This window comes from Benincasa hispida, chromosome 1 (genome assembly GCF_009727055.1).
Source record: "Benincasa hispida cultivar B227 chromosome 1, ASM972705v1, whole genome shotgun sequence".
Taxonomy (NCBI): Eukaryota; Viridiplantae; Streptophyta; class Magnoliopsida; order Cucurbitales; family Cucurbitaceae; genus Benincasa; species Benincasa hispida.
Window position 1 is genome coordinate 16,723,688 of NC_052349.1, and position 10,721 is coordinate 16,734,408.

The window sequence follows — 10,721 nt, forward strand, 5'->3', positions numbered from 1 at the left end:
TGCAAAAATTGTTTCCACGTTTTTCCATTTTTCTTTCAGAGAAGCTTGATACAGATCAATTAAATGTTTGATGTATGACAAATATGTGATCAATGCCCAGTCATTAATATGTCTTGTTTAACACAGCTGCAGTGGAACCATATATAGAGTAAGTAATGTATCAACTAGAGACTATTTATTTTCTTTTGAAGGGGATATTAGAATTTTAATTAGTGATTCATCAAATATTTTAGAATGCATAGGAAGGAATTGATACTGTCGAAAAAAAGACTTGCAAATGATGATAGTCTCGTAATAAAGGTTCACTCGGAACAGTTTCCACTTTGGTTGAAAGAGAAGGTAATGTTTTGCTCATTTATGATAATGATCACCATCATTGAATTCATCTAACATTACAAGTTTTTTAATTGGAATAGATTTCAATAGAAGCCAATAACACAAAAGATTCAAATATATTAAAATGGCTTACAAATGGACCTCGCAAGATTGAAATGTCATATTCAGGGTATATTATAAACGGTCAGTGGTTCCATATAAAGAGCGTAGAAAGGTTCACTCAAAATAGTGGTGTTTCAATTGATGCAAGTACAGTATGTAGACTGCATCTCTTGAAAGAAAATGCAACAACCTAACGCCAGATGTAGATGAACTAAAAGCGTGGTAGCTTTCTTAATAAAGGAAAACGTAAATTTTTCCTAACTCTCTTTATCTATTTAAATTATGTTTTATATAACATTTTCAATATGTTGTTTCTATAGGAAAAAATGAGTGAAAAAAATTCTAATAATCCTGTTAGAGTATCAACATCGACAGATATTCCAAGTCCAATCCTAAATTCTCCACTAGTAAATTCATTTATAAATTTTCTATTCATTTAGTAATCAAAATGATTATTGTTTGAAAATTTTCTAACCATATTATTGATGAAAAAGATGGTCATTGCCAACACTCCTCTTAAGTGTTTGCTGCTAGGATTGAGTCGGTTCAGGAGAAGTTGTTGCTAAAGTTAGATAGTCTTCCAATAATCCATCAATCCTTGTCTATCACATACCTCTTGGCCCAAATGCAGTTCGTGTGTGGGTTGATACGGTAAAAATATCAAATTCCTTCTTATGGAGGCCTACATGTGAATTATTGTTACTGACGATGTTGTGGGCACTATTATTGCACGACCAATGGATAAAGTCAAACTATGTAAGAAAATTTATTTACTACTTTATGAATTAAGTATTTATTTAGTTCATTAGCTAATCTATTGTTAGAATTAGATCATGATAATTTATGAAAGTTATCTTATTTTATTTTTTATTAGGAGATTGATATGACGACAAACATCGGAGCTACATATTTTGTATGGGAGAATTTTAGTTATAATCTAAACATCTCTTTTGATTGTATCAACTTTATGGGATTATATATGTAGTCATTTCATTTGGATTAAGAATTTACAACTTGTTCTATTAGGTAAGAACTTTGTTGAAAAATACTTTTGATGACTATATCAAACCTTTTGGATGAATATAGTATTTTATTTCTTATATGCTATAAATTTGAAGATTTTGGTTATAATTATGATTATAGATTTGGATGAAGTATGAATTACATCTTTCTTCGTCTAGACAATGATATGGGCAAGTGAATTCTATAAATATATGTTTATAATTAATTCTGCAATAATATTTGTGAAACAAATTGTAAAATCTAAAAGGATGTTATTAACAAGTGCTATTGAAGATCAATTATAGCATTGTTTTTACTACTACAAAAAATGTTATAGAAAGTTTATTAACATTGAAATTCGTGCTTGAAGATGGGGTATTTATAGTTTTTTTTTTATGAAAAATGCAAATAAAAATAAGGGACCTTCGATAGCATGTCTAAAATTGCTATAGAACGTCTTTTATAACATTTTTTTATTGTTATGAAAAATTTTTATAGTACTTTTTCCAATACAATGAAACATTTTCATAATATTGAATTAAAGCTATCATATGTCAACTTTCTATAGCAATATTAATAGTTGTATAAAAACGCTTTGGAAAGTGAAGGACTTTTAATAACATCGGTTACGCAGCATTTATAAAATGTTATGAAAACTCTTTTCTAGCGCTTTTACAATGTTATTAAAAACGTTATTGAAACATTTTCATAGCGCTTTTTATAGCGTTGGAAAACCGCTACCAAAACATTTCAATAATGTTTTTTTTTTGTGTGTGTTGGACAAACACTATTGAGACGTTTTGATAGTGCTTTTCTAACGCTATAAAAAACGCTATAAAAAAGTTTCGATAGCATTTTTTTTTTTTTACGATATGAAAAGTTTTCATAGCATCATATATGCACTACCAAAACGGACTTTTTATAGCGTTAAAAAAACAATATGGAAAGTCAAGAATTTTCAATAACATGGGCTACAACAACATTTCAAAACACTACAAAAAGTCTATGATATCGTTTTTAATACTATTGTAAGTGATATTTCTTGTATTGTAGTTTCATTTATTTTATAGATGGACAACAGCAGTGATAATGCAAGTGGAACCAGTAATAATGAAATTTTGCCTCTTCCTCCTCCTCCCTCTCCTAGTGTTAGCCAAACTCCTAAAGATATACCACCCCTATCTCCCAAGTTCAATTGAAAGAGACTTAATAAACCAACTTCTTTTGTGTGGGATCATTTCACAAAAATGGAAGCAAGCATTAATAATGGAGCTAGGTACAAGTGTAACTATTGTGATAAAGATTACACATGTGACAGTAATACTTGTGGAACTAGCATTATACGGAAGCATTTAAGAAATCAATGTAAAAGTACCCACATAGAGAAGAAGAAAAAGGACAAACCATCCTAACTCTTGTACTTTCAAATGATGGAAAATGAACCAATGCTAGTAATTTTGTGACTGCATTGTTTAGCCAACAAGCATGTAGACTAGCATGTGCTAAGATGATAATTATGAATGAGTTGTCGTTTAAATTTGTTGAGACTGAGGGTTTTAGACACTTTTGTAGTATTTCGTGTCCTAAGTTTGATGTTCCATCGATAGTAACAATTGCTAGAGATATATATCAACTTTATCTAGAAGAGAAAAAAAAGTTGAAATCATTTCTAGTTAAAAACTCTCAAAAAGTATGTCTTACTACCGACACCTAGACTTCGCAACAAAATGTGACTACATGGTCATCATTGCACATTTTATTAATTCTAAATGAGTTTTTCATAAGAAGATTCTAAAGTTTTTTTAAGTTGCTAATCATAAGGTGGAGACTATTGGGAAGGTAATTGAGAGTTGTTGGTTGGGATAGGGGATTGACAAAATTTTTCACCGTTGATAATGCAAGTTCCAACGGTGTGGCTATTTCTTATGTTAAGAGAAGACTCAAAAGTTGGAAATTTTTCCCTTTTAGATGGAGAATTATTACACATGAGGTGTTGTGCTCACATAATTGATCTTATTGTAGTTGATGGGTTGAAAGATATGCATGATTCTATTGCTAATGTTCGTGCTATGAAATATGTTCGATCATCACCTAAGAGAATGGAAAACTTTAAAGCTTGTGTGAAAAATAAAAATTCAATGTAAGGCTCTTGTTTGTTTAGATGTGGCAACTAGGTGGAATTCTACTTATTTAATGCTTGAACATGCAATTAAATTTAAGAAAGCTTTTAGAATTTTAGAGGAAGAGAAAAAGGACTCACAAAGTTAGTTATAAACAAATAAAAGTTCTGATACCACAAATTGTTGGGTTAACCACTCTTCACTAGGCCTAAATACTCAAGATCAACACTGGAAAGATAAAGAAAAGGCTAAGAAATCTTCTGCCAAATCCTTGATGATTGATACTCGACACTCTATATCTTCCTACTCGATGCTCGATGAGAATTTCCTTCTTTGTCTGACGAGTCTATGTTCAATCCTCGATGGAACTCGATGACAACTGAACTAATACTCGATCTTACTCGATGACTCTAGATCAATACTCGTTGCGGCTCGAAGGTGAAAACGATCAACTTGAAGCTACTTGATAGTGAAGATCGATGTACAATTCAACTCGATATTCTGTTATTCAATGCGATTTGAAAGGAGATTGTATAGTGCGTGATTTTCAGAAAATATAACAATCGAATGAACAAGAAAGATAAAAAGAAGAAGAAGAAACACTGAGGTTTACGTGGTTCGGCAAGATTGCCTACGGCCATGGGAAGGTTCAAGTTTTTTTCACTATAGAAGATTGCGTACAACTTTTAGTTGTTTATAGAAAACTAGGAAATGATGATCACTATCTCTGTTTTTGTTCTACTAGTCAGAGGTATTTATAATGCATACCAACTGACCGTTACATTACAAAATTAGTTATAAACAAATAAAAGCTGAGGTATTTGAGTCACATCTTCTTCAAATTATCTTCCACCAAAGATCGAGAGGTTTAAGCAGCTGTGACTCAAATATCTCAGTTTTTTATTTGTTTATAACTAACTTTGTGATGTAATAGTCAGTTGGTATGCATTATAAATACCTCTGATCAGTAAAACAAAAACAGAGATAGTGATCATCATTTCCTAGTTTTCTGTAAACAACTAAAAGTTGTACGCAATCTTCTATAGTAAAGAACTTGAATCTTCCCCTGGACGTACGCAATCATGCCGAACCATGTAAACCTCTGTGTTTCTTCTTCCTATCGTTATCTTTCTTGTTCATTCGACTGTTACTTTTCTGCAAATCGTGTGCCATACAATCTCCTTTCAAATCGTGTCGAATAACAGAGTATCGAGTTGAGTCATGCATCAATCTTCGCTATGAGGATTGAACAGAGACTCATCAAACAAAAGAGGGAATTCTCATTGAGCATCAAGTAGGAATACATCGAGCGTCGAGTATCAATCATCAAGGATTTGACAGAATATTTCTTAGCCCTTTCTTCATCTTTCCAATATTGATCTTGAGTATTTAGGCCTAGTGAATAGTGTTAGCCCAACAATTTGTGGTATCAGAGTGTTTGAAGATCATCAAGGTCAGCATTCTTAGAGCATCAAGATACTCAAGAAATCCAGACTTAATACTCGATCAGATCAGAGATGGCTGTTGCAAGGTATGAAATTGAGACGTTTGATGGGAAGGGTGATTTTGGCCTATGAAAGGCCAAAATCAAAGCTATTCTTGGACAAAAGAGAGCTCACAAGGCCCTTTTGGACCCGTCAACTCTGTCACCTACATTGACAGCTCAAGAAAGGGAAGACGTGGAGCTTACAGCTTATGGGACTCTGTTTCTTAATCTCAGTGACAGCATCTTGAGATAAGTGATTGATCAAGACATGGCCTACAAGTCGTGGGTCAAGCTGGAAGGTTTTTTTGCAACTAAGGATCTCCCCAACAAGATGTATCTAAGGGAGAAGTTTTTCACTTTCAAGATGGATTCTGCCAAGCCGCTATTAGACAACTTGGATGATTTAAGAGGATAGTTTCTGAGTTAAAGAGCCTTGGCGAGAAAATTGGCAATGAGAATGAAGACTGTGTTATTGAACTCTCTACCCGAAGCTTATAAGTAGGTGAAGAATGCCTTGAAATATGGCAGAGAATCAATTACCACTGATGCCATTATTTTAGCATTGAGAATTAAAGAGTTGAAGCTTCAATCAGTCAAAAAGAAGCAGCCTGCTGCAGAGGGGTTGTTTGTCAATGGCAAGAACAAGCAGAATCAGTCTAAGGGGAATAAAAACCAGTCTGGTGAAGAGCATAAACTTAAGACCAAACTGAGATGTAACTACTGCAAGAAGAAAGGACACTTGATGAGAGATTTCTACAGGTTGAAACGGAAAAATCAGGAAAAAGAGAAAGTTCAGAAGGGAAAACAACCAAAAGCTTCAGTGGTTGAAGGTTCCTACTTTTATTTTGATGCCTTAGCCTCTATTAGAAACCAAACCAACTAAATCAATCCTTTTGGAAAGCATGACTGGGCACTTGACTCTTGTTGTACCTATCATATGACACCCTTCAGACCTTGGTTTAATACTTACAAGGATGTGGATGGAGAATTTGTGTACATGGGGAACAATGAAGCCTGCAAGATCAACGAGGTTGGTTCAGTATCCTTGAAGCTAAAGGATGGATCAATCAAGCTTCTAAGAAATGTGAGACATATACCTTTACTCAAGAGAAACCTGATATCTCTAGGTATGCTTGACTCCATTAGGTGCGAACGCAAAGGAAAAGGTGGAGTTCTTGAGGTAATTAAGGATTCCAAGTTTGTATTGGTTGGTGAAAATGTCAATAGCCTTTATATTGTGAGAGGAGTAAAGATGATGATAAGTGCCTTATGGTTTCAACAACAAGCTTAATAGAAGCTGACTTGTGGCACAAAAGACTATACTGTATCAGTTAAAAGGGGATGCAAGCACTACCCAAACAAGGTATACTGCCCAAAGGTATCAGTGAGCACCTTTCTTTTTGTGAACACTACATTCTAGGTAAAGAAACCAAATAAAGTTTCACAAAATCTCAGCATACCACCAAATGAACATTGGATTATGTCCATTCTGACCTATGAGGCCCATCTTCTACACCAAGCCTTAGTGGCTCAATGTATTTTCTAACCTTTATAGATGACTTTTCTAGGAAGAGCTAAATATACTATCCTAAAACTAAGGACCAAGTTTTTGGGAAGTTTAAGGAATGGAAATCCATGATAGAAAATCAAACATTTAAAAGGGTAAAATACTTTAGAACCAATAGTGGGTTTGAGTTTTGCAATAAATACTTTGACAAATTTTTTAGTGAGAATGGTATAACTAGGCATAGAACTGTAGGATATACACCTCAACAAAATGGGATTGCTGAGAGGTTAAACAGAACCATAATGGAAAAGATTAGGTGTTTTCTTTCTGATACTATCTTAGGAGAAAATTATTGGGCAGAAGATGCAGCCTATACAGTGTATACCTTGAATAAGTGCCCTCACACATCTTTAGAGTTGCTTACCCCTGACGAAAAGTAGACAAATCATCCACCTAACCTAGATAACCTCAAGGTATTTAGATGTGTAGGGTTTGTTCACCAAAATAAGGGAAAGTTAAAAGTTAAAGTAGTCAAGTGCATGTTTGTAGGCTTTACAGAGGGTGTCAAAGAGTTTAAAATGTGGCATCCAGTTGAGAGGAAGTTCATAGTGAGCAAAGACATCACCTTTAGGGAAGAGGAAATATTTATGCAAAAGGAGAAAAAGCTTGAGAATGAAGGTGAGTCATCCAATACAGGAATTGAGGTGGAGTTACCCACTGAGCAACCAATACAATCCAACCAACCTAGTACACAGGAGAAGTTGAGGAAGATGTAGAGGAACAAGAGGAGACAGCAAGTGAGCAGCCTGATTTAATTCAGTATGTCTTAGCTAGGGATAGACAAAGGAGAACCATTACCCCTCCAGTTAGATATATTGAAATGAACTATATGAATCTGGTTTTAAATATTGTTGTAGCTTCTACTAACTAAGAACCAACAACCTTTGAGGAAGCAACGGGTTGTGCTGATGCAAGTGATTGAATAGAAGCTATGAATGAGGAGATGCATTCACTAAAAGTGAATGACATTTGGTCTTTAGTTCCTCTACCTAAGGGTTACAAATCAGTTGCCTCTAAATGGGTTTTCAAACTTAAGGAAGGAGCATCATGTGATCAAAAGTCTAGGTATAAAGCAAGGTTGGTTGCAAAGAGGTTTACTCAAATTGAAGAAATAGACTATTCAAAGATTTTCTCTCCAGTTGTCAAACAAACTTCCATAAGACTTCTTCTATCCTTAGTTGCTCAAAATAATTTAGAATTGTATCAACTAGATGTCAAAACTACCTTCCTTCATGGACATCTAGAGGAGACAATCTATATGACGCAGCCTAAAGGATTTGAAGTTAAAAGAAAAGAAAATCTCTATTGCTTACTCAACAAGTCAATATATGGGTTAAAACAATCACCTAGGTGTCGGTATAAGAGATTCAATGACTATATTTCTAGCATTAGATTCAAAAGAAGTTCATTTGACATATGTGTTTATGTAAATATAGGTTCTTACAAGGACAAGGTTTACCTATTTATATATGTAGATGATATTTTACTGGCAGGTAGGTCCAAGGAAGATCTAATCCATTTTAAAAACCTCTTATAAAGGAAGTTTGATATGAAAGACTTGGGACAAGCAAGTAAGGTCCTAGGAATTGAAATCCAAAGGAACAAGAATGAGTCTATTCTAAGCATCAATTAGTCCAATTACTGTGAGAATATCCTTAAAAGGTTCAACATGAATGATGTTAAACCTGTAAGCTTACCTATTGCTCAACACTTCAAGATTTCCTCAGCTAACTCTCTTAAAGACCAAGAACATAAAAAACAGATGGATGTCATACTCTATAGTCAAGTAGTTAAAAGCCTAATGTATTTAATGATTTCTACCAGACCTGATCTCTCATATTCAGCTAGCCTAGTTAGTAGATATATGTCTAACCCTGGTAAGAGACACTGAGAAGCTACTAAATGGATCCTAAGGTACTTGGTTTGGTCTAAAAACTCAAGATTAGTCTACCAAAGGTCAGCTGAACCAAACTTAAAACTTTATGAATATGTGGATGTTGACTATGCTGGTGATTTGGATAAAATGAGGTCCTTAACAGGTTACCTTTTCCTTTATGGTCCTAATCTAATCAGCTGAAAAGTAACACTACAGCCTATAGTAGCCTTATCTACAACAGAAGCTGAATATATAGCTTTAACATAAGCAATCAAAGAGGCATTGTGGCTTAAGGGATTGCTGAAGGACTTTGGAATAGATTAAATAGTGGTGAAACTCTACTATGACAACCAAAGTGCTATCCTTTTGTCCCGAAATCCACAATACCACACTAGAACTAAGCACATTGATATCAAATACATTTCATCAAAGAAAAATTTGAGATAGGGAGATAGAAATTCTAAAGGTTCATACTTCAGACAATGTAGCTGATATGTTGACAAAACCTGTTTCAAAGCTTAAATTGGTTAAATGTTTAGAACAAGTTGGTTTTGAGCTTCTAGATACAGGGTAGACAAAACGGTCAGAATCAGGCAGATCAGAAGATTGCAAGGCATTATAATCAAGGTGGAGAATTTGAAGAAGTTGTGACTCAAATATCTCAGCTTTTTATTTGATTATAACTAACTTTGTGAAGTAATGGTCAATTGGTATGCATTATAAATACCTCTGATCAGTAAAACAAAAACAGAATAGTGATCATCATTTCCTAGTTTTCTGTAAACAACTAAAAGCTATACGCAATCTTCTATAGTAAAGAACTTGAATCTTCCCGTGGACGTAGGCAATCTTGCCGAACCACATAAACCTCTATGTTTTTTCTTCCTGTCTTTATCTTTCTTGTTCATTCAATTGTTACTTTTCTGCAAATCGTGCGCCATATAATCTCCTTTCAAATCGCATCAAATAACAGAGTATCGAGTTGAGTCGTGCATCGATCTTCGCTATTGAGTAGCTTCGAGTTGATCGTTTTCACCTTCGAGTCGCACCGAGTATTGATCAAGACTCGTCGAGTAAGATCGAGTATTAGTTCAGTTGTCATCGAGTTCCATTGAGGATTGAATAGAGACTCATCAGACAAAGAAGAGAATTCTCATCGAGCATTGAGTAGGAAGACATCGAGCGTCGAGTATCGATCTTGAGGATATGGCAGAATATTTCTTAACCCTTTCTTCATCTTTCCAGTGTTGATCTTGAGTATTTGGGCCTAGTGAAGAGTGATTAACCCAACAGATATGTTCAATCATCACCTAAGAGAATGAAAAATTTTAAAGCTTGTGTGAAAAAAAAAATCAATGTAAGGCTCTTGTTTGTTTAGATATGGCAACTGAATGGAATTCTACTTATTTAATGCTTGAACATGCAATTAAATTTGAGAAAGCTTTTAGAATTTTAGAGAAACAGAAAGAGGACTCAGATTTTGTTGATTATGACCGTGGAAATAAAATATTGGAGGTCCCAAGTGTATCTAATTGGTTGACTGTAAGTGTATTTATTAAGTTTTTTAAAATTTTTTACGAAACCATTACAAAGATAAGTGGATCTTCATATGTGACTTCTAATGTTGGTTATAGGAAAATTGATAAAATTCAGTTTGTTTTAAATAAAAGCAAAATACCAACTCTGTTCTAAGTATAATGGCTATGAATATGAAGACAGAGTTTGATAAGTATTGGGGTTCACTTGAAAAAATGAATAAATTGATGTTGCTGGGTATGGTGATTGATCATGGGTACAAGTTAAAATACTTGAATTATTGTCTTTCCAATGTTTATGAAAGTGATGTGGTTAAGGATATGGTTGACCGTGTGAAGTTATATTTGTAGCGTCTATATGACTTTTACAAATCATATAACACTTCCATTCGAGGTAGTCATAGTACTCAAGGTAGTCATAGTATCAGTGATTCTCGACAATCAAATACTATCACTATAAATGAAGATGATCATGGTGTGGACAATGAAATAGATGATGCATGGATAACTTTTAAGAGATTGAGAGAAGAAGAAAGTTTGTTGGAAGTGGAGAATGATTTGAGTTCTTATTTGTCTGACAAGGATATAAAAGATAAAGATGATTTTGATATTTTGTATTGGTGGAAAATGAATATCTATAAATATCCCATTTTATCAAAAATTGTTCGTGATGTTTTGGCCGTTTCAATATCTACAT